Consider the following 25479-nt stretch of genomic DNA (forward strand, 5'->3'; position numbering starts at 1 on the left):
AAAAATAACACCTTGATTACTAAAGCCTTGAACGAAAGCTGAATTTTGCTAAAGCATTGCTTAAGATAGTGTTTGTGTGTATGTGTGAATATTGTAGGCCTACTGAGAGTGTTGTTTGCTTTTCGAATGCTTTAATGTGTAGATGAAATCTGTGACTGCTGAGAGTGTGGTTTTGATTTCTTGAGAGTTTTGATGTGTGAATGAAAACCTGTGAGTGAAGTTATAGTGAATAGTCTAAACTACCTGTTAAGTACCTTTGGTTAAGTATAGATTCTGTTAAAGTTAAGTAATAGTGAATTTAAATTCTATTAAGTTGTAAATTCTGTTAAAGTTAAAATTCTGTTAAGTAATATTAAGTGATGTTAATTTTAAATTCTGTTAAGTTTTAAATTCTGTTAGAGTTAAGTTGTTAAAGTGATATCAATGTTAAATTCCATTATAGTTAAGTCCTATTTGTTAGTTTAAAATCAGATTTATTAAGATTAAGCCTTATTCATTTTCAGTGACATTGATTTTAAGTTTTAAATTTGTTAGTTTATTATTCACAAAAGCATTTGCAGTTTTATCGTCCTTAGTTAAAGTCAAATGATAATGTCCACTGTTTTCAAATATTACACCTCACCTTATATAGTTATCTACAAAAATAGTAACATGTTAAGACACTCTCCTTATTGATATTAATCAAAGCTTGTTTATAAGATGTTCTAAGAAAACCCTTCTACTTAGGGCCTAGGCTCTGGCCAAGCCTTGGTCCTAACTAGCTGGGAAACATGCCATGAGTCCCAAGTGTTCTGCACCAAAATGTGATCAAGTAATTTTCATTTGCCAAATTGAGTTCATAAAAGCTAAACCTTCTTCCAAGTAAACTTGGAGTCCTTGTCCGGAAAGGGTTCTCCAAGCTTTACCTGTGAAGTGAATGTTTTCAGCAATGACAGTTCCTAGACCATGGCAACATATCTAAATAACTAGTGAAATTTCCTTAAGTAAACTTATAACGATTCTAATAATAAGAATTACTTATAGCAAAGCAAATTAATCTGATAACAGACAACGTCTGTTCTCACAAGCGAAACAGGGGAACTGTTGGAAAACACAGTTTTCCAGCAAAACTTATGTTAACTAAATAAACCTGAACAAAGCCTCAGCATACTCAGGCCTCAGTAAAAATCCTAAGAAGCTACAGTGGCTTGCTTCCCTGAGAATGTTTTGTGAGAAGATGTCAAGAAGATGCAGCTGTGTAAGGAATGTACGGGAGTGAATTTGTGATTAACGAAGAATGCAGGAGAGAACCCTGATTATGTGAGAACAGACTGCGAATACGTGTGTAACTATAATTAGTAACATCTGTAACAGTATATAAGTTTCTCGTTTGGTGAAATACAATGGAGCTTACTCTATATCTCATATTGAGACTGCCGTGAGTTCCCTCTCGTCGTTATGTCAACTGGGCTAATTCCTTCTCTGTCTTCCTTCTTTAAAGGATATTGTTTAACTCTAACTGGCTGTTTTCCCTCCTTGAGTTTAATTTGTATGGGAGGTGCATTCTTAGCCCTCCCGGGAACACCAGTGGCCCAAACCCCAGGAAATACTTGATTTGTTATTTCCTCACTAATTTCTTCTTCGGTCTCAGTGGTTGTCAATATTAAGCTTAATATTTCTATATATTGGTGATCATTCACCTCCAGAGTAATTTCTCCATTTTTAAACATAATGGTTGCTTGGAATTGTTCCAATAAGTCTCTACCTAAGAGTGCTTTTGGAGAGTTGGGCATGTATAGAATCTTATTAATTCCCCATTGTTTCCCAAGTTTATACTTCAGGGGTTTACAGAAATATGCCTTTTCAGGTTGGCCAGTGGCGCTTTTTACCATGACATAATCTTCCCCTATAGGCATCAAAGCTTTATTCAAGACTGAATAAGTTGCCCCTATATCTACAAGAAACTCTACTTCTTTCTCCCTTTCCCCTAGCTTTACTATAACCAGGGGATCTGCTAGGGTAGAATCCCCCAGTCCTCTTCAGTCTTCCTTAACATATACAATCTCTTTCTCCTCAGAGTTATCCGGTTTCTTATTGGGATGTGTATTTTTCTTCTCTGGGCACTTATCCTTCCAATGTCCGAATTTCTTGCAGTTTGCACACTGGTCCTTGTGCAGTCTGGTTTTTCCTTGCCTCTGCCTCCCTTTCTGATTACTCCTTTCTCCACTTTCTTCCACTAATGTCACTAACTTTTTGACCCCCTCTTTATTTTTTGCCTCTTGGTTACTGTACACCCTCCATGCCTCATCTAATAATACCTCCAAATTCCTGCTCTCGGTTGAACGCAGTTTCTGGAGTTTACGTCTAATGTCCCCCTGTGATTGGCCCAAAAAGAGAGACACTAGTTGTTGTATCCCCACCTCTGACCCAGGGTCCAGTGTTGTGCTTTTGCGCATAGCATCTTTTAATCGTTCCAGAAAGTCAGTTGGAGACTCGGAGGGGCCCTTATTGACTGCATACAGTGCTGACCAGTTAATGGTTTTAGGAATTGCCTTTTCCATGGCTTTCACTATCCACTCCTGATAAGCCTGTAGTTTAGCCATTTCGGCTGCTCTGTTTGGATCCCATTTTGGGTCCTGGAGTGGCAAATATTCTTTGTGATCCTCCTGTCGTGTTTTGTAATAGTCCTCAGCCAAATCCTCTGCCTTTTTCAAAATTAATCGTTTTTCGGTTTCTGTTACAGCTTCCAATAACAATTGAATATCATTTCCAATCGGGATTATGTTGTTTCATTATAAAATGTAAATGCTTACTTACAATTGTTGGATCTGCTCGATAATCTTTTGCAATCTCTTTCCACGCTTCTATGTCAATGGTAGAAAAAGGTACTCTGATCAGCATTGTATTACCCTCCAGCCCTACTGCCTCTCGTAGGGGTGCTTGCAGCACTTGCCCCTGCTTCCCTCGTGTTCGAGCAGAGACCAGGCTCCCTGGAGGGGAAGGCGTGTCCCCTGAGTCTGCATCATTTTCTCGCTTCTTAGGAGGGGGCTTAAGAAAATCAGTTAATTCTTGTTCTCGTGTTGCTGCCTGATGAACCTTGTCCGGTTTTGTACATCTTTGGCCTATGCTGCAGGCTGAACAACATCGCTTGAGTCTGCTCTTAGTAGTTTTATTTTCCCTTTCAAAGACCAATGCCAAGGGATCCTGAGGTGGTACAAGCCCACAGTCTCTCTGCCATTCGGGGTGGTTCCGGAGAGAGAAAAAACATGTCTGCATAAGAGACTTCATCCCACTTTCCCTCTCTCCTCAAAAATTACATCAATTGCAGAAGGGTGTTATAATCTAATGATCCAAAAAGTGGCCATTTTTCGCCATAATGTATTTTATATAAAGGCCACCATTGGTTGCAATATTTAATAAGGGTCTTCTTATTTTCTGTCCCCCCTGTCCCGGCTATTTCTTTCCAGTGTACTAAAATGCATCCAAGGGGGCTCTTTGCCATTATTTCTTTACTCTGGCCACTTCCCATTTTACTTAAAATCTTTATTTAAATGTTATATTACCTACTCTAGGTCACCTGTATAATGTATTAACCACTCCTTGTGTATGGGGGGGCGTCTCTCTGTTAGTATTCCCCTCTGTCTTTCTTCTCCCTCTGTTTAATCGTTATAGCTTTGATGCCTGATGGGTTTTTGTCTTTTTTTATTATACTTTTATACTCTCTTTATATATATCCTTTTACCCTTCCCCATTCCTGTACTTTTTACTCCCTGTATCTTAACCCTACATGTTTATAACCTTAGTACCCTTGCCCTGCTCAGAATTCTTTGGAGAAGACGAAACAAACCCCACAATCTCAAGAGCATGAGGCACCAACCTTGAACAGAGCCCCATCACTGAGACATGCTTTTGTAAACTAAGTTGTAACCTTTTTGGGGGGAGGTAATTTTAATAAGGGGGCAATTACTTCATTTGTTAGACTTCTTATTGGAGACTTTTAGATAAGTATTCTAATCTAGGCTGTCCATAAATTGTATACGAGGGATATTCGTCGGGGCTTGGTCGTCGGTGTGCATCTGGGATCTTATTAAACCAAGGTATTACCCTTTTCCTATACTGTGAGTCTGCGTCTCAAAATTTTTACCAGTGATTTAAGGCATCAGTTCTGGCCAGCCAGGCAGGAGGAGAAGGAACCCCGAATTCTGATTTTAGACTGAGAAACACCCCTCTGTATCCCCCCCGCTTGCCTGCACTACGGGAGGGAAGTGGCGGTCCAAGATTGAAAACCGGGAGTTTTCCGAAGAACCTACCGCAGAAACACAGCAGGAGAGGTAAGATCAAAAGAGGTTTTTTTTATGGTTTTATGGCTAGCTAGCATCTGGGGAGATCTCCAAAGGTAGAAGCGTGGCCAGAGGGGGCCATAAAAGGGAGGTTTTTTAACTACTCCGCTCCCGCAGGGGGGGGCTGTGAAGAGAACGCCCTTTGCTATTACTCACAGCGAGCCACATAGGGCTCACGGGGGGGCTGTGGCTCAGAGGGGGCTGTGGCCCACGGGTTGGGGTGTGGGTTCAACTACCGAAGTTCAAATCCCACCACAGTTTCTAAGCTGAACACGCGTATTTTTCAGGCTTGCTTTCTTTGCTCTGCTGGTTTGTTTCTGTGCTGATCTATAAGTTAGGAACCTTTTCCTACTGTTTCTTTCTGTTTATAAGTAAGATATGGGTAGTGTGTTATCTACCAACCAAAAAATCCCGCAAGATTCCCCACTGGGTTTGATTTTGAAAAACTGGAATCTGCTGACAGTAAGAAGTGCTGCTTTACATTCCGGGGAATTAACCAGACTCTCGCTGTGAGTGTGGCCTGTGTTGAAACTGGAGGGGGGAGTAAATAGCCTCGGTTGAGCAGTTTAGATAATAAACTTATTACAAAGTTACTCATAGAACTCCGAGTTCAGGGCAATTTTAAGGAGTTAAGATATGCAGAATTGTTTTCTATATTTCTAAATCGAGAAGCGTATAAGCAAATGAAAGAGAACTGCTTTGAGATAGCTTTACAAAAATTAGAAAAACAAAAGATAGACAAAAACAGCCTCCAACGAAAGATGAGGAGATAGACATGACAGACACAGATTTGGTAGCACCAGCTTTACGCAGGAGAGCATCACATCATCCGCAACAAGGGCTGGTGCCCCCTCTCCTCCCCCCTCTTCCTCCTCCTCCTCCTCCTCCTCCTCCCCCACCGCCATTCCGGCCATCTGCCCCCCCCCCCCCCTTCACCTACTTGATACAGCATGGAAAACAGAAGAAGTGTAGCCTCCTCCTCCTCCACTGCCGCCGTCCCCCGATCGTTCTGACGACGAAGATGAGGGCGGAGCGGGAGCGGAGCAATCCCCACCTGCCCGCCATCCTGAAGGCAGGAGCAGGGGCGGAGGCAAAGGTAGAAACAAGAGTAGAGGCAGGGGTGGAGACAGGGGTGGAGGCAAAGGCGGGGACAAAGGCGGAGGCAAGAGCGGAACCAGGGCGGACGGGGACGGAGAGGGAAGCACGTCTGCCGCTGGCCCCTCCCAGACCGGAGAAGGGGGGAGCGGCGGGCGGCACACTCTGCGCCGCTCAACTAGGGCTGAGAGGAAAAAATCCAAATCAAGCGTGAGTCAGACGAATCCAGTGTAGATGTAGATAGCTCGGAAGAGGAAGGAGAAACTGAAGCTGAAGCTGCAGCCTTAGCAAGCAGCGAACCTGCTGGGAAGAAGAAAAAAAAATAGCCTGGGAAGCTATCGGAGCTGCCAGTCCAGTAGCAAAACGTACTAGGGCTAAGAGAGATGAATCAAGGAAGGAAGAACCTGCCCTGGAAGTACCTCTAAGGCAGGCTGTCGGGAATCAAGAGATAGTTTATATCAAAACTCCTTTCTCTCTCGGAGAACTCCGACAATTGAAAGAGTCAGTCGGAACATACAGAGACAACCCAGAGAAAGTAGCCATGCGGTTTGAATTAGCTATCAAGGCACAAAACCCAGATTGGAATGACCTAAATGTAATGTTAGATGAAGTACTAGATAGTACAGAAAAGGAGATAGTTATCAAGGCTGCTGTAAATGCTGTAGAAACTCAAATTGCAGCTGGAACCATTCAAGGACCTGTTGGTAATATTTTTCCTTTGATAGATCCAGGGTGGGATCCCAATGTGCCAGAGGAAATGGCCAAATTAAAACAGTATCAAAAGTGGATAGTTATTGAACTAAAATGTGCTATTCCTAAAGCAATTAATTGGGCCAAAATATACGAAATTAGGCAAGATCTAAATGAGACCCCCACAGATTTCCTGAACAGGCTCAAAGAGGCTGCACGGAAGTACACAAATTTGGTCTTGGATTCCCCATTGCAGCAATCTCATTTAGCCTACATATTTGTAGGCCAATCTACACCTGATATAAGGAAAAAGCTGCAAAAATTGGATGAGTATGATATAAATAAGTTGTTGAATGTGGCCTGGAAAGTATATCAAAATAGGGATTCAACAGATAAGGATACTGGTAAACCCCACTACAAGAAGAAACAGGGTCAGGGGAAAAGAAAGGGTCCACCTCACCCTCCTCTAGCTGAGGACCAGTGTTCCATCTGCAAGAAGAAGGGACACTGGAAGAATGAGTGTCCAATGCGGGCGAAGAAGACGCCCTCATCTTCTCAGTTAGCTGTGGATGGGAATTGACGGAGACCAAAGGCATTATCCACCCCAGCGGAGCCTTCGGTTATAATTAGGCTGGGGAAAGATGATGTTGAATTTTTAGTTGATACGGGGGCAACATATTCTGTGTTAAATACTTTAAAGGGGACACTGAGTCAAGATACTGTAGATGTAATTGGTGCCACGGGGGTAAGTGAAACAAGGCCTTTCTTTCAACCTTTAAGATTTAAACTGGAGAAACATTGGGCTGACAAAGCGACGAGAGGGAACTCACGGCAGACTCAATATGAGATATAGAGTAAGCTCCATTTTATTTCACCAAACGAGAAACTTATATACTGTTACAGATGTTACTAATTATAGTTACACACATGTTCGCAGTCTGTTCTCACATAATCAGGGTTCTCTCCTGCATTCTTTGTTAATCACAAATTCACTCCCGTACATTCCTTACACAGCTGCATCTTCTTGATATTTTCTCACGAAGCGATCTCAGGGAAGCAAGCTATTGCAGCTTGTTAGGATTTTTACTGAGGCCTGAGTATGCTGAGGCTTTGTTCAGGTTTATTTAGTTAACATAAGTTTTGCTGCAAAACTGTGTTTTCCAACATTTCCCCTGTTTTGCTTGTGAGAACAGATGTTGTCTGTTGTCAGATTAATTTACTTTGTTATAAGTACTTTTTATTACTTCAATTATTATAAATTTACTTAAGGAAATATCACTAGTTATTTAGCTATGTTGCCATGGTTTAGGAACTGCCATTGCTGAAAACATTCACTTCACAGGTGAAGCTTGGAGAACTTTTCCCAGGTAAGGACGCCAATTCTACCTGGAAGAAGATTTAGCTTTTATAAACTCAATTTGGCAAGTCAAAATTATTTGATCACATTTTGGTGCAGAACACTTGGGACTCATGGCATATTTCCCAGCTAGTTAGGACTGAGGCTTGGCCAGAGCCTAGGCCCTAAGTAGAAGGGTTTTCTTAGAACATCTTATAAACAAGCTTTGATTAATATCAATAAGGACAGTGTCTTAACATGTTACTATTTTTGTAGATAACTATATAAGGTGAGGTGAAATATTTGAAAACAGTGGACATTATCATTTAGCTTTAACTAAGGAAGATAAAACTGCAAATGCTTTTGTGAATAATAATATAAACTAACAAATTTAAAACTTAAAATCAATAGCACTGAAAATGAATAAAGCTTGATCTTAATAAATTTGATCTAAAACTAACAAATAGTAAACTGAGTAACACTGAAGAGGCTTAACTATAATGGAATTTAAAATTGATATCACTTTAACAACTTAACTCTAACAGAATTTAAAACTTAACAGAATTTAAAATTAACATCACTTAATATTACTTAACAGAATTTTAACCTTAACAGAATTTACAACTTAATAGAATTTAAATTCACTATTACCTAACCTTAACAGAATCTATACTTAACCAAAGGCACTTAACAGGTAGCTTAAACTATTCAGTAGAACTTTACTCATAGGTTTCATTCACACATCAAAACTCTCAAGAAATCAAAACCACACTCTCAGCAGTTACAGGTTTCATTTACACACTAAAGCACTCAACACTCAGCAGTTCAACACCTTCAGCAGTTACAGGTTTCATTTACACACTAAAGCACTCAACACTTTCAGCAGTTCAACACTCTCAGCAGGCCTGCAATATTCACACATACACACAAACACTATTTTAAGCAACGCTTTAGCAAAATTCAGCTTTCGTTCAAGGCTTTAGTAATCAAGGTGTTATTTTTTATCAGGATAATATACTGTTACAATGCTTCTTTATTAGTAAAACGCTGGAAACAAGTACAAACTATAACTTGTTTGCACTAATTAACAGGGTACTCTGAAAACATATTCACAAATTGCTTTTTGGAGCTTTGACAAGGGCATCTTTGGATGCAGTTGGTGTTTGCTTGTAGCAACGGTTTCGGTCTCGGTGGCTTCAGGCTGGTGTTGTTGTTTGCGTGCAGCAGCTAGAGGGAAATGCTGACACTCGGCAATGGGCGTTCCACCCGGCAAAGCGAATAATTAGAGGTGTTGGGGAGAACAACTGGAGAACGTGTTCAAAGATCTGTTTCTGCAGCTAGAGAGCGAAAGGGAAGAACTCCTGAAAGTTCTCCATGACTACGAGGAGAAACAACTCCATTCTGTATGAGACTGCTGTTTTTGCTGGCAATGCTGTTGGTTAGTTCTGGTTCGCTGCTGAAGCTGTCAATCATTTCCTCATCCTTGGGGAGGAGCAGAGTTTAGGGTCTCACCACAGACGTCACAGTTGGGGCAGTGAAGGAGGCGTGGATGGCTCGCGGCTCCGCCTACCGGGGCACCCTCTGGGACTTCCGCTTTCTTTACCAGTTGATCGGAAACCACGGTTGGAGCAACTTCCGCCACAGGTCTCTCTTTGTGGCATTCAGGCACCGTGCGGTGAAGGGCAAGGGCCGTTGCAGCTGTGCAGCCACCGGTCGCTTTCTGTTTGTCTTTTTTGTTTTTACAAGCTTCTGTGCTGTGAGTATCTCTATTGCAGCGGGAACACCAAACTTTTTCGTTACAGTTCTTTCGTATGTGTTTTTCACTGCCACATCGATAACACCGGGATGATTTCTGGCTACTCTGGTTTTTTACCCGTGATACTTGAGCTCTCTCTAACATCGTATTCAGTTGTTCTGGCAAAAATTCAACAGTGGCATTCTCAAACAAAGCAGCTAAGATGTTTTTCGTTGTAAAGTTGCTAAGTTCTATGATACTTTGACACAGGAATAGTTTTTTCATCCAGTCGAGTAACTTTGTATTCTCGGCTGCCGGCAGCGGCGCGGAGCACCCTCCCCTTGGTAGCGCTGGGAGTGATAGAGGGCTACGATTCCCCCTCCCCCCTGGCGGGGGGGGCTTCCCCGGCTGCGCCACGGCTGCCGGAGTTCTTTGCATGTTAAAAACAGAATGGCAACTCTCAGGTTTTTCTCTGCTCTCTGCGGCTGTTATCTCCTGTGCTGTCACCCGTGCAAGTTCTCGCTCTGTTGCATGTTTCTGTAAGCAGGCTATGACTTTACTCCATGGTTTACCAAGCATTTTTGCAATTTTATCACCTTCCAGAAGTAACCTAGCTCCATAATTTAACCACTCTCCTACGTCGAATACTGTAACAGGATTTGTAAAAAATCCATAGGCTTGTCCCACAACCATTAGACCAGCTAAGTGCGATAGACTGCCTTTACTGAGTCCATGCTTTTCTAAAAAGCATAACAATAAAAATTGGGCTACCTCCGTCTCCATTTTGGTCCAGCTGGGTTTAAAGTACCTTGGTCGCCTCCGCCGGAGCGCACTGCTGGGGCGTCTCTTTATCTTAACGCGGTCGCCAAACACAGTGCAGCTTTTCCGAGGTTATCAGCCCTTACGGAAGCAGGTCTTTTTCGGCCCAGGTCCTCGGATCACCTACCCCCTGGCAGGGGTGATGAGCTTGGCCCCCCGGCGCTGCTCCGGGACCTCTCCGTTCTCGCCGCTGTCTGGGGCAGGGTCGTAAAACTCTGCTGCCAGTGTCCGTGGTCGTTGCTTTTCGGAGCAGGGTGCTAAGTCCTGCTATCTCCGTATCACGTCGGAGGTCACCATTTGACAAAGCGACGAGAGGGAACTCACGGCAGTCTCAATATGAGATATAGAGTAAGCTCCATTTTATTTCACCAAACGAGAAACTTATATACTGTTACAGATGTTACTAATTATAGTTACACACGTATTCGCAGTCTGTTCTCACATAATCAGGGTTCTCTCCTGCATTCTTTGTTAATCACAAATTCACTCCCGTACATTCCTTACACAGCTGCATCTTCTTGATATTTTCTCACGAAGCGATCTCAGGGAAGCAAGCTATTGCAGCTTGTTAGGATTTTTACTGAGGCCTGAGTATGCTGAGGCTTTGTTCAGGTTTATTTAGTTAACATAAGTTTTGCTGGAAAACGGTGTTTTCCAACATTGGGTGACTCATCAATTTTTATATATGCCAAATTCTCCAAAACCATTGTTGGGCAGAGATTTAGTGGAAAAATTGGAGGCAGAAATTAAATTTTCCAAGGAGGAGGGAGTGAAAGTTATAATTCCTGAATCTAAATTTGTCGAAGTAGCTACTATTCTTATCCAGGAATGTTGTAGAGAAATTCCCAAAGAAGTTGAAGATGCGGTTATTCCAATAGTATGGGCCAGTGATTTTCCCGAGAGATCCAAAAGAGCTGAACCTGTGAGTATTGCACTCAAAGTGGGAGCAACACCGGTAAGGCAGAAACAATACCCTCTGAAATTAGAAAGTCGTAGGGGACTAGCACCTGTAATTGAGAAATTTCTCAAATTCGGGTTGCTAGTGGAATGTGAGTCCAAATACAACACACCCATCCTGCCAGTAAAGAAGGCTGATGGTAAGAGTTACAGGCTAGTGCAGGATTTGAGGGCAATCAACAAAATTACAGAAGACATACATTCAGTTGTACCAAATCCCTACACCTTTCTGACCACACTAACAAATGAATTAGGGTGGTTCTCAGTCTTAGATCTCAAAGATGCCTTTTTCTCTATTCCAATCCACAAAGATAGCCAGGAACTTTTTGCTTCTGAGTGGGAAAATCCTGAGACAAGAAGAAAAACTCAACTCACCTGGACAGTGCTACCCCAAGGGTTCAAGAACAGCCCAACAATATTTGGACACCAGCTATCAAAGTTACTAGAGGACTGGAAAAAACAAGAATCAAAAGGAGAAATCCTTCAATATGTTGATGACATCCTGATCGCAGCAAAAACACGAGATGACTGCATCCAACTCACTGTAAGTCTTTTGAATTTTTTGGGCATGAGCGGATACTGAGTCTCAAAGGAAAAGGCACAGGTTGCCAAAGAAACAGTAGTATACCTGGGGCTGGAAATTTTCCGTGGTCATCGACAACTTAGCAGAGAATGGAAAGAAGCTATCTGTCGGCTTCCAGAGCCCCACACGGCGAGAGAGATGCAAGCTTTCCTCGGCATGGTAGGTTGGTGTCAACTTTGGGTGGCAAGGTATGGAATACTAGTAAAGCCTCTGTATAAAACCCTTAAGACAGCTGAAAAGGGAACCATTAAATGGACAGAGAAAGCGAAAGCTGCCTTTAAACAATTAAAACATTCCTTGATGTCTGCTCCAGCTTTAGGGCTGCCAGATTTAACAAAGCCCTTTGAACTATTTACATATGAGCGGCAGAATGTAGCTCTTGGGGTGCTAGCACAATATCTTGAGGATCAGCGAAGAGCTGTGGCCTATTTTTCAAAACAGCTAGACAATGTTAGCCAAGGGTGGCCAGAGTGTCTGAAAGCCATGGCAGCAACTGTCATCCTAATCCAGGAAGCTCGGAAATTCACCCTTGGGCAGCACATTGTCGTGTATGTACCCCACGCCGTGATTTCTGTGTTGGAGCAAAAGGGGGGACACTGGTTATCCCCTAGCAGAATGCTTAAATACCAGGCTGTGTTGTTGAAACAGGACGATGTCACTCTAAAAACAACATCTGTTGTAAACCCCGCAATGTTTTTGTCATCCACGCTGCTTGATAACGTGCCTGAGCATGACTGTTTGCAGACAATAGAAGAAACCTACTCCAGTAGACCAGACCTGAAGGATGTGCCTCTGGAGAATCCAGATTGGGAACTTTTTACTGATGGGAGCAGTTTCATACGGAACGGCAAGCGTATGACAGGCTACGCAGTGACCACCACAGATGAAGTAATTGAGGCAAAGGCCTTGCCTTCAGATGTATCATCACAGAAAGCTGAACTGATTGCACTGACCAGAGCTCTAGAACTGAGCGAGGGAAAGAAGGTAAATATATGGACTGATTCCAAATGTGCATTCAGTGTTGTTCATGCCCATGGAGCTATTTGGAAAGAACGTGGCCTGCTGACTGCTCAAGGTAATGGCATTAAACATGCCAAACAAATCCTAGCACTCCTGCAGAGCATCTGGAAACCTACAGAAGTAGCTGTCATGCACTGCAAAAGTCATCAAAAGGGGAAGACAACTCCTGAAGTGGGAAATCGCTTTGCTGATGAAATGGCAAGAGGGATAGCAGAAAAAGGCATTTTTGCAATAGTGCCACAGAAAGAAGTAGATCTGACAGGGTTTGCTCCAAAATATGATCAGAGTGACCAAAAGTTAATTAAATATCTTAAGGCTAAAATTAAAGAGGGTGAGTGGGCTGTTACACCCATAGGCCAGGTTGTAGTCCCACCCCCGATCCTTCGAGAAATAACACAAAGAGAACATGAGAGTACACACTGGGGAACAGAAAACCTTTTAAAACATCTAGAGAAAATAGTGATAGGGAGAGGAATGACTGATATCATGCAGTCTGTAACAAGCAAGTGTGAAACCTGCTGCAAAAACAACCCTGACACAACTAAAAGAGTAGTGTTAGGAGTGACCGAGACAGGGCATCTCCCGGGAGATTACTGGCAAATAGATTTTGCTGAAATGCCACTGAAAGAAAGATACAAATATGTATTAGTATTAGTTGATACATTCAGTGGATGGCCTGAAGCTTATCCCTGTCGCACCAATGCAGCAAAAGAGGTAGTAAAAGCCTTGCTCAATCATATAATTCCAAGGTTTGGGGTTCCCTTGGAGATGTCATCAGATAGGGGACCACATTTTATTGCAACAGGTGTCGAAGAAGTTAGCAAGATCCTGGGACTTACTTGGGACCTGCATACACCATACAGGCCCCAAGCAAGTGGCAAAGTTGAACGTATGAATGGAACCCTCAAAACCCAGATTGGTAAAATCTGTCAAGAAACATCTATGACATGGGTTCAGGCTTTGCCTATAGCCTTACTGAGGGTCCGCATACAACCAAGGCGGAGGGACAACATAAGTCCCTATGAAATTCTATATGGCAGACCATATCAAGTTCCACACATCCCAGGTGAAATTCACATGAGGAGAAAAATTGATTTACAGAAATACTTAATGGCTTTGAGTTCCACTTTGCAGAAGCTCCAGAGATTCGTTGTCCTGTCCAAGCCTATAGGATTGGACATCCTCTGCCCACCCGTTTCAGCCTGGAGACTGGGTCTACATCAAGTGGTGGGACAGTGACCCCTTGCAACCCAAGTGGAAGGTGATGCCTTAAATGCTGATAAAAATTTGAAACGCAGACACGCAGTATAGGAAAAGGGTATTACCTTGGTTTAATAGGATTCCAAGTGCACCACGACGACTCGAGCCCCCGGGTACAACGAGTCTACAATTTTATGGACTTCACCAATTAGCATACTTATCTAAAAGTCTCCAATAAGAACCCTAACAAATGAAGTAATTTCCCCCTTATTAAAATTACCTCCCCCCAAAAAGGTTACAACTTAGTTTACAAAAGCATGTCCCAGGGATGGGGCTCTGTTCAAGGTTGGTGCCTCATGTTCTTGAGATTGTGGGGATGTTTCGTCTTCTCCAAAGAATTCTGAACTAGGCTATAGTATAAGAATTATAAACATGTGGGGCTAAGGTACAGGGAGTAAAAAGTACAGCAATGGGAAAGGGTAAAAAGGATATATAAAAGGGTATAAAAGTATAATGAAAAAGGACAAAAACCCATCAGGCATCATTTCCCCCCTTTTTGGAGACTAACAAGCTTTTATCTTGTCTAGTCTCTAAACTACACTACCTACAACATCGGTTTACACAACTAGCTATGGCAAAAATAATAACTACTAATTACAATCATTATAAATGTTTCTTTCACCCAGGCTCAGTCTGGCAACCATGAAGTGAGGGCATGGAAGATCTGGTAAAATTTCAAGGTGTAATTTTTTGAACTCACTTCATGTAGAATTTGAGTTCTTTTCCAAATTTCTTCTCAATTTTCTCTGATTTTAAATGGCTAGTTATCACATTCATCTAGAGGTGGTAACTGGGTGCAGATCCAGGAATTGCTCATATTAAGAGCTCTGGATATATTTTTTGGATCACAGTGTCGTGTAACTTTTGGCTGAGCCTTGAGTCATGGTTACTAATTGGGCAAACAACAGACATGTAAAGAACAATTTAAACTACATCAATTTGATTTGCATCAGTTTCTGTTTTGATGGTCTCAGGGGCAGAAGCTTTCTTCATTCTGGAGTAGTGGATTCACGATCTTTTCTCAGCAACCTTTCTTAGAAGTGAGGGTGGTCAGTAAAACTTGGAATGGTCCTTTCCACTTAGCTTGGAAGGGGTTGTTGGTTTACCATTTGATGAAGACTCAGTTTTCAGGCTGAAACAGGTTAGCAGGGGTGTCTAATTTTATAACTTTGGACAGCACGACGAATTTCTGGAGCTTCTGCAAAATGGAGCTTAAGTCTGTTAAGTATTTTTGTAAATCAATTTTTCCTCTCATGTGAATTTTCCCTGGAATGTGTGGAACTTGATATGGTTTGCCATATAGGCTTCCATAGGGACTTATATTGTCTCTCTACCTTGGTTGTATGTGGACCCTCAGTAAGGCTATAGGCAAAGCTTGAACCTATGTCATAGATGTTTCTTGACAGATTTTACTAATCTGGGCCCTGAGGGTCTCATTCATGCATTCAACTTTGCTACTTGCTTGGGGCCTGTATGGTGTATGCAGGTTCCAAGTAAGTCTCAGAATCTTGCCAACTTCTCCGATCACTGTTGCAATAAAATGTGGTTCTCTATCTGATGACATCTTTAAAGGGACTCTAAAGCCCGGAACTACATGGTTGACCAAGGCTTTCACTACTCTCACTGCACCGGTGCGACAGGGACAAGCTTCAGGCCATTCATTGAACACATCAACTAATACCTGTACATATTTATAATATCTTTCTTCACGTGATATTTCAGTAAAATTTATTTGCCAGTAATTTCCTGGGAGATGTCCTGCCTTGGTCACTTTTAACTCTACTCTCTTGCTTGTGTCAGGGTTGCTTTTGCAACAGGTTTCACACTTGCTTGTTAGAGATTGCACAATATTAGTTATTCTTCTCCCTATTACTACTTTTTTTAGATGTTTTAAAAGGTTTTCTGTTCTCTAGTGTGTACTCTCATGTTCCTTCTGTGCTATTTTTCGAAGGATCAGGGGTGGGACTACAACCTGGCCTATCAGTGTAACAGGCTACCCACCTTCTTTAATTTCAGCTTTAAAAACTTTAATTAATTTTTGGTCACTCTGTTTATATTTTGGAGCAAACCTTGTTAAATCTACTTTTTTTTGTGGCACTACTGCAAAAATGCTTTTTCTTGCTATTCTTCTTGCTCTTTTGTTAGCAAAGCAATTTCTTATTTCAGGAGTTGTCTTCTCTTTTTGATAACTTCTGCAATGAAGGACAGCTACTTCTGTAGGCTTCTAGGTGCTTTGCAGGAGTGCAAGGGTTTGTTTTGCATGCTTGATGTCATTACCTTGAGTAGTCAGCAGGCCACGTTTTTTCCAGATAGCTCTGTGGGCATGAACAACACTGAATGCATATTTGGAATCAGTCTATGTGTTTACTTCTTTTTTTCTTGCTCAGTTCTAGAGCTCTGGTCAGTGTAATTAGTTCTCAATCTGGCATCTTCAGAGGCACATTTTTCAGGTCTGGTCTGCTGGAATAGGTCTCCTCCATTGTCTGTAAACAGTCATGCTCAGGCAGGTCATTAAGTAACGCGGATGATAAAAACATTGCAGGGTTTACAATAAATATTGTTTTTAGGGTGACATTGTGTCCCCCCTTTTTCTCCAGGCCAGAGATCACGGCATGGGGTACATACACGACAATGTGCTGCCCAAGGGTGAATTTCTAAGCTTCTTGTATTAGGATGACAGTTGCTGCCACAGTGTTCAGACACTCAGGCCACCCTTGGCTAACATTGTCTAGTTGTTTTGAGAAACAGGCCACAGCTCTTTGCTGATTTCCAAGGTGCTGTGCCAGTACTTTTAGAGTAACATTCTGCTGCTCGTATGTAAGAAGTTTGAAGGGCTTTGTTATGTTTGGCAGCTCTAGAGCTGGAGCAGATATTAAGGAATGTTTTAGTTGTTTAAATTTAGCTTTTGCTTTCTTTTTCTAGTTGATGGTTTCTTTCTCAGCTGCTTTAAGGGCTTTATATAAGGTTCTTTCTTGTTTTCTCTAGTCTTCTAGTTCTTTTGACAGCTGATGTTTAAATATAGTTGGGCTATTCTTAAACTCTTGGAGTATCTCTGTTCAGGTGAGCTGAGTTTCTCTTCTTGTCTCAGGATTTTCTCACTCAGATGTAAAGAGTTTTGGACTATCTTTCTTTATAGAAATCTAGGAAAAGGCATCTTTGAGATTTAAAACTCTGAACTTCTCTAGTTCATTTGTTGGTGTGGTCTGAAAAATGTAGGGGTTTGGCACAACTGAATCTATGTCTTCTATGTCTTCTGTGGTTTTTTTAATTGCCTTTAAATTTTGCACTAATTTGTAATTTTTACTGTCATCTTTCTTTACTGGCAGAATGGATTTTTTCAGTTCACATTTTAAAGGTTGAAAGTAAGGCTGTGTTTCACTTATCTTTGTGACACTGGTTACTTTTACAATACCTCGACTCAGTTTCTTTTCAGCTTGCCCTAAAGGTGCTTCTAGGACAGCTTCTTTCTTTCTTGGTTCATCTCTTTTAGATCTGGTGTGTTTAGCTACCGGACTAGCAGCCCCTATAGCTTCCCGGGTTACCATTCCCTTCTTTTTCTCGGTAAGCCCGTTGGCTGCTGTGGTTACAGCTCCCGTCTCGGTCTCTTTCTCTTCTTCGGAGCTATCTGCTTTGAATTTATCTGGCTGGATTTCAATTGCAGTTATTTTTCTTTTAGCTCTGTCACTGACCGCGCGGCAAAGCGGCTGCTGCCTCCCGCCCCCCCCCCCTTCTCAGCCTGGGAGGGGTTCAGGTACGGCAGCAGATGCACTTTTCTCTCCGCTTGGACTTGCTTCTGCGCCCCCCCTGCCTCCGCCCTCAGTGCGGCAGGCGGGCGGTAACTGACTCGCTCCTGCTCTATTTCTGCTTCTGCTCTCAGTGTGGCAGGCGGGCTGTGATCGACCCGCCTCTGTTCCACCCCTGCCTCCACCCTCAGGGCGGCCCGGGGAGGGTGGCCGCAGAGGGGGCAATGGCCACCCATTTTCTATCCCTAGCCCTACTGTGGCAGGGGGGAGGGCAGCCGGCGGTGGCCACCGATTCTCTACCCCCAGTGCTATATTGGCCCGGGGCAGGGAGGGGGGCTGCCGGCAGCAGCGGCGGCGGAGGACGGAGCCAGCTTTCCGCCACTTCTTCCGATCTGGCTGGCTCTTGTAGCGACAAGGGGTAAGATATTCTTTTTCGCAAGGCAGGTAGTCTTTTCTAATTTGTTTGTACACTTCTCTCTGATTCAAGAATATAGAAAACAACTCTGCATACTTTAATTTATCAAACTTGCCTTGGACTTGAAACTCTACTAATAGTTTTGTGATTAATTGGTCTTCTGAAATGCTTAGATTGGGCCATTCTTCCCTTTCTTCTAGTTCTAACACAGGCGACTCCCACAACGACAGCTTAGATAATTTTTCCATGTACTGGGGGGTGTTCTTTCTCATTAGATCCTGCCAGTTTTTTAAAATCAGACTTAGTGGGGAATTTTGTGGGATTTTTGGGTTAGTAGATGACGCACCACTCATGTTTCGTTTAAAACAGAAAAGAAACAGCTGGAAAGAAAGCACTTAGCTTAAAGACGGGTGAGAGAAACGAACTCGCATTTCCCACGCTCCAGCAGAGCAAAGAAAACAAGTTTGAAAGACTACGCGCGCAGATTAAACTCGTGGCGAGGTTCAACTACCACTCTTCAGTAGTTGAACCTACACCCCAACCTGTGGGCGACAGCTCCCTCTGAGCCACAGCCCCCCCCCGTGAGCCCTATGTGGCTCGCTGTGAGTAATAGCAAAGGGCGTCTCTTTCTCTTCACAGCTCCCTCCTGCAGGAGCGGAGTAGTTAAAAAACCTCCCTTTTATGGCCTCCTCTGGCCACGCTCTCACCTTTGGAGATCTCCCCAGATGCTAGCTAGCCATAAAATCATAAAAAACCCCTTTGATCTTACCTCTCTTGTTGTGTTTCTGCGGTAGGTTCTTCGGAAAACTCCCGGTTTTCAATCTTGGACCGCCACTTCCCTCCTGTAGTGCCGGCAAGTGGGGGGGATATAGCGGGGTGTTTTTCGGTCCAAAATCAGAACTCGGGGTTCTTTTTCCTCCTGCCTGGCTCGCCAGAACTGATGCCTTAAATGCTGATAAAAATTTGAAACGCAGACACGCAGTATAGGAAAAGGGTATTACCTTGGTTTAATAGGATTCCAGGTGCACCACGACTCGAGCCCCCGGGTACAACGAGTGTACAATTTTATGGACTTCACCAATTAGCATACTTATCTAAAATTCTCCAATAAGAACCCTAACAAATGAAATAATTGCCCCCTTATTCAAATTACCTCCCCCCAAAAAGGTTACAACTTAGTTTACAAAAGCATGTCCCAGGGATGGGGCTCTGTTCAAGGTTGGTGCCTCATGTTCTTGAGATTGTGGGGATGTTTCGTCTTCTCCAAAGAATTCTGAACTAGGCTATAGTATAAGAATTATAAACATGTGGGGCTAAGGTACAGGGAGTAAAAAGTACAGGAATGGGAAAGGGTAAAAAGGATATATAAAAGAGTATAAAAGTATAATGAAAAAGGACAAAAACCCATCAGACATCAAAGGGACCATTCCAAGTCTTGCTGACCACCCTCACTGCTGTCAAGGTTGCTGGGAAAGGACTGTGGATCCACTATTCCAGAGTGAAGAAAGCTTCTGCTCCTGAAATCACTGAGAAAACAGAGACTCATACAAACCAAGATGATAGTTAAATTGTTTTTTACATGTATGCTGTTTTTCCAACTGGTAACCATGACTCAGAGCTCAGCCCAGGAGTTGCACAATACTGTGATGCAAAATGTATCCAAAGCTCTTAATATGAGCAATTGCTGGATCTGTACTCAATTGCCACCTCTAAATGGGAAGGGGAAATGATCATTGATTAGTATTGCAATGGAAGAGGAACATACAGAAAGGTGGCAACACATCGGGCCCAACACCACCTTGCTGCCTCCTATACCCCTGAGTGGCCTGATGGAACATGGGAACTATACAGTTCGCTGCGTGCTCATGAATGCTACAGGAAAGGCCGTTCTTCCACCATATTGTCATAAGACCAAATTCAGAAAAATACTTAACCCAAGATCTGTAACAACAATGAGGTTGCTGGGATGGAGATTGGCTCTGCCTTTTGGGACGGGAGTGTATTGGATATGTGATGATAAGGCCTGGAAAATTCTACCTGTAGATAAAGACCAGGCCTGTGCTCTCGGGGCTGTAATCCCAAATATAACAATATTTGACCAAATTGAAAAACCACATAGGAGGGGGAAAAGAACTCTTAATCCCCTCATTGAACAGTTTTCCATAGTATGGTGAGAGCCCTCCTTCCCTCTTATGGAATAGGTGAATTGAAAAAGGCAATTGTGAATATCTCGAGTGTTATTGAAAATATTGAAAAACATACTGCTGATGCAATTATAGCTTTGCAAGAAGAAGTCCATGGCCTGTCAAGGACAATGACGCAGTACAAGATAGCTCTCAAATTCTTGCTCGGCGCTCATGAAAGGGTATGCAATATTATTAACAGCAGCTGTTGTTCCTTTGTGGACCAGGATGGGAGAATCAGAGAAGATTGAGAAGAAATTTGGAAGGGAACTCAAATTCTACATGAAGTGAGTTCAAGAAATTACACCTTGAAATTTGACCAAATTTTCCATGCCCTCACTTCATGGTTGCCAGACTGGGCCTGGGTGAAAGAAACATTTATAATGATTGTAATTGTAGTTATTATTTTTGCCATAGCTAGTTGTGTAAACCGATGTTGTAGGTAGTGTAGTTTAGAGACTAGACAAGGTAAAAGCTTGTTAATCTCCAAAAAGGGGGGAAATGATGCCTGATGGGTTTTTGTCTTTTTTCATTATACTTTTATACTCTCTTTATATATATCCTTTTACCCTTCCCCATTCCTGTACTTTTTACTCCCTGTATCTTAACCCTATATGTTTATAACCCTAGTACCCTTGCCCTGCTCAGAATTCTTTGGAGAAGACGAAACAAACCCCACAATCTCAAGAGCATGAGGCACCAACCTTGAACAGAGCCCCATCACTGAGACATGCTTTTGTAAACTAAGTTGTAACCTTTTTGGGGGGAGGTAATTTTAATAAGGGGGCAATTACTTCATTTGTTAGACTTCTTATTGGAGACTTTTAGATAAGTATTCTAATCTAGGCTGTCCATAAATTGTATACGAGGGATATTCGTCGGGGCTTGGTCGTCGGTGTGCATCTGGGATCTTATTAAACCAAGGTAATACCCTTTTCCTATACTGTGAGTCTGCGTCTCAAAATTTTTACCAGTGATTTAAGGCATCAGCTTAAACTATCATACACAGCATGCAATTACTCAACACACCGTCACAGCAAAGACGAATTACACAATAAACTATCCGGGGCGTCACTTCCACCCCCGTTCCGTGCTTACTTCCGGGAGTCGGTTACCAGAAACTGAGCGCGCACACACACACACACACACACAGCCACCATAGGAGCTCCAGACACACACACACACAGTAATATTCTGCCTACCCTTTCTCCTGCCTCTTATACAGTCATTGGCTTCCAAACCTGGAATGCAGCAGAACCCTCGGATTCGGCCTGATGGCCCTCGGCAGATCTTGCAGAATCCTTTCCCTGCCAGCCCTCGGCTAGCTGCGTGCAAGCGCAAACAGGGACCCTCGCTGTGCACTTAGATGTCTCTAGTGCCTTACCAGCCCTCCCTGGCTACGCGTACGCCTTGTAGACTTATTCATTGATAAACATACCATTTCTCCGTAGTGCCAGTAGATACTTCTCTGCCCGGGCAGTGGTCGAGCCTGAAGCAGAAGTCTTCCAGGGAAAAAAGCCCAAGGGCGTACCAATGAGTCTGTTCCCGGTCAGCCCTGCACCGGACAGAGGTTTTTCTGCCTGGCTCGCCAAAATGATTCACAGAAAAAGAGGCAAAACTTCACAACCTATATAATTTTAAGTTGTAAAGCCGGTATGTTTATTACAGCGCCGGGCATGTGGGAGGTAGCCCTCCTAAAACACACGCGCCATCAGTCCCATATAGCTCGGTATATATATGGTTACATGTTACACATTCATAGAGTTTCTCAACCTGCTTATACATATGCATAACCTATCCCTGCTTCGTATTATAATGAGTTCAAAAGTCACTTCCATATCCTTGCGCCTGCGTAGTTCCGTTTGGTGGGGGGCTTCAGGGGTCTTTTCTGAAAAAAGAAAGGAGGTCCTCTTCACTGACCTTTTCACCTTTCTGGTTTACGCATGCGTTCTGAGTCTCTGTCCAAAAGTCAAAACAACAGGTCTGATTTTTTTGCCAGCGTGGAGGTTCCACGAGTACCAACTGGGTCACCGTCCTTGTTTGGCAAACACAATAAATGTTAAGTAAGCAATATACACTCTTCAGCAAGCAGTTTCTAACAAGTTATTCCTTAACTTCTAATTCCCTTGTATCAAAGGGACCTTAAAGATCATCTAGTTCCAAACTCCCTGACACGGGCAGGTTGTGCGTTATCAGCCCTAAAATCACATGCCAAAGAAGATTAAAGGGATAAAAGCGGTTATAATTGTTTGAAGGATCCCCTTGGTGCACTTTTGATGAAATATTCATGTGATATAGGGCTTTGGCACTTTTATAAGTTCAGCAAATTAATATAATTGACAAGAATCCCCAATTAGAGATACAGGTAATGAAGTAATTCCCTTCTCGGTTCAGCCCCCTACTGAAGCCTACCCCCTTGCTTCTAGCCCCACATTGTTTAGGTCTAAATACATGGGAAAGTAGAATGTCCTTGGTTCACTGAAGAAGCAAGATTAGAATAGGATTCCAGGAATCTGTTTGTCTAACAAAGTAGCGGAAAAATGTGAGAGATGGCTGTTGGGTCCACCCAAATGCCTCCTGCGAGATGCAGTGATTGGTCAGCATGGACACTGCATGGTGATTGGATGGGAAAGCATGTGATTGACAGCTGCACAGCCAATCTGTGGCTAGCCCATGAAATGGAAGTTATAAAAGACTTGCTCTCTTGCTAATAAAAGAGATCCCTGCACACTATCTCAAGGGGGTCTCGTGCTTTTGCTTCCCCAATGCTACAGATGGTGCCTGAACACAAACTTATGAAAGACAGTGGAAAGAAGTGAGACTGAATCGTGTAGCACCTCCCTGCTAGACTACGGATTTAAACAAAATTCCGGGAAAGGAATCAACCCACACCTATATTTCACGTGAGCAGCAGGGAAGAATGAGAGGAGAAATATTTCTGGAGCAAAAGCGGAGCCTGGATTTTATTTTGCTGCATCGGCAGCAAAAACACATCTCCGATGCAAAGTTTCAAACCTTGCAAAACTGGATGTCCATGCATGTTAAACCTGGCAGATAGTGGGACAGAGACTTTTTGATATTGACATAAACAGATTCACAAGCTGAAATTTTAGAAGTATAATATTGAACATTTATTAGGAGAGCAAAGGCAAAACAAAGCACTGGGCGCTTAGCAATTTTGCCAGAGGCACGATTCTATTTACTTTACTGTGAACTTAAGTACCTTCTCCAACTGTGTCTTGGATTAATGATAAATTTTTTTAGGTGGAGAGTGCTTTGAATAAACGCCTCCTCCGAGAACCAAGGGCTCTGACACCCCCTCTCCCACTCACAACAGAATTTCTTAGATGAAAGTGAACAAAAAACTATTTATTTAACAAAATCACGCAGAGTGCCCTGCAAAGCACAGGGGAAGGGGAAAACAGGGGAAAAGGAGATATTAAACCTGACTAAACAGCTGGTGAATTTTAGTGTCCTTTTCCTCAGATGTAGTTTCTCCTCTCCGGGGGCCCCCCCGGGGGCTGGGCGGAATTGCTCCAGTAGCTCCCTGGAGGATTTTCATTTGCCGTCCTCCAGGGGTCCTTGGGTTTTCTTGGCGAGAAAACGAATCGGAAAAAAAAGGGGTCCAAACAAAAAAAAATGGTGGAAAAGAAAAAAAACTACAGGAACAGAGCTAGCAACTTCGACAGCTGTCGCAGCCGCAGTCTCCGGAGAGTCTTCCTTCTCCTCCTCCTCGCTCCCCCGCAGCGAGGCTTGGGGAAAAAGTTTTCAAAACAACCCGCGCTTTTCTCCGCTGCTGAGTGCAGTTAAAGCCACAGGACTACATTTCTGAGCATACAAGCTAATGATGGGGAATACAGGGTTATCATAACATCACTCCAAGACATTCCACCCCTTATTCCATATCGTTGGCTTAAAGCCCACCCTAACATCTTGTAACTTTTAACACACACACACACACACACATATATATACATACATATATATACATATATACACATAACTATGTACAAATAATGTCATTCAGTAAACAGTGGTATGTTACCATTTCACTATTACATGTGGCCCTCACCCAAAATTAAATCTCCCTGAGGGACACATCGTGTTTCTCCATCTTCCTGCATTATCCACCAAGTACACCCTGGTCCCTGAGCAAAGACAACCCCACGGATGGGTTTGTCTTTACATGAGGCAGAATTAATCCAGACAGTTTTCCCTAACAAGCCTCTGGCATGTACTGCTGGGACCTTGTCTCCATCTACTGTATGCGGAGGCTCAGATTGGGCAGGACCTGCTCGGTTGATGGAGCCTCGGGTATTGACTAACCAGGTGGCCTCTGCTAAATGTCGCTCCCAATTTTTATAAGTCCCCCTACCTAGTGCCTTTAGGGTGGTTTTTAACCATCCATTGTACCGTTTCACTTTGCCAGCAGCTGGTGCATGATAAGGAATGTGGTACACCTACTTAATGCCATGTTCCCTAGCCCAGGTGTTTATGAGGCTATTTTTAAAATGAGTTCCGTTATCTGACTCAATTCTCTCAGGAGTACCGTGCCTCCACAGGACTTGGTTTTCAAGGCCCAGGATGGTGTTACGGGCAGTGGCGTGAGGCACAGGGTAGGTTTCCAGCCACTCAGTGGTGGCTTCTACCATTGTGAGCACGTAGCGCTTGCCATGGCAGGTTTGAGGCAGTGTGATGTAATCAATCTGGCAGGCCTCCCCATACTTGTATTTAGACCACCTTCCACCATACCACAGGGGTTTCACCCGCTTGGCTTGCGTGATGGCAGCACGTCTCACAGTCATGGATAACCTGAGAGATACAGTCCATGGTTAGATCCACCCCTCGGTCTCGTGCCCACTTATGGGTGGCATCTCTGCCCTGATGGCCTAAGGCATCATGGGCCCATCGAGCTAGGAATAAATCTCCCTTATGCTGCCAATCCAAGTCTACCTGGGACACCTTTATATTTGCAGCCTGATCTACCTGTTCATTGTTTCGGTGCTCCTCATTGGCTCGGCTCTTGGGGACATGGGAATCTACATGGCGGACCTTCACAGGTAGTTTCTCTGCTCTCACCCCCACCCTCTTAAGAAACAGTCTTTCCACTCACCACCCCATCCCTCTTTCCAAACCAACAACACGGGCAGGAGGCAGGGTGAGGGGTTTGTTTTTTTTGGTCAGTCCATCAGGGAGAGGGGTTCTCTACTTAGCCATGGGGTCCCTCCCACGAGAGACAGTCTTCTGGGAAATTCTTTGGCGTGAGTCCAATCTCACGAGCAACATTTCAGCCAAATTTTGTTGCAACATCACTCTCTTTGTCT

General features: G+C 43.2%; 1 long non-coding RNA gene and 1 pseudogene across 2 annotated transcripts in view; one reads left to right on the top strand and one right to left on the bottom strand.

The window, feature by feature from the left end:
* Nucleotides 1-25479, bottom strand: part of LOC146425341 (uncharacterized) — a 413168-nt gene that overhangs the window by 103811 nt on the left and 283878 nt on the right. The gene's annotated exons all lie outside the window — the stretch shown is intronic.
* On the top strand, nt 10657-21571 carry LOC146425344 (endogenous retrovirus group V member 2 Env polyprotein-like; annotated as a pseudogene). The gene is made up of 3 exons (XR_014846441.1): nt 10657-13815; nt 19393-20602; nt 21522-21571. The product of XR_014846441.1 is annotated as an endogenous retrovirus group V member 2 Env polyprotein-like (transcript).

The sequence above is a fragment of the Lichenostomus cassidix genome, chromosome W (assembly GCF_008360975.1).
Source record: "Lichenostomus cassidix isolate B80296 chromosome W, HeHo_3.0, whole genome shotgun sequence".
Classification (NCBI taxonomy): Eukaryota; Metazoa; Chordata; class Aves; order Passeriformes; family Meliphagidae; genus Lichenostomus; species Lichenostomus cassidix.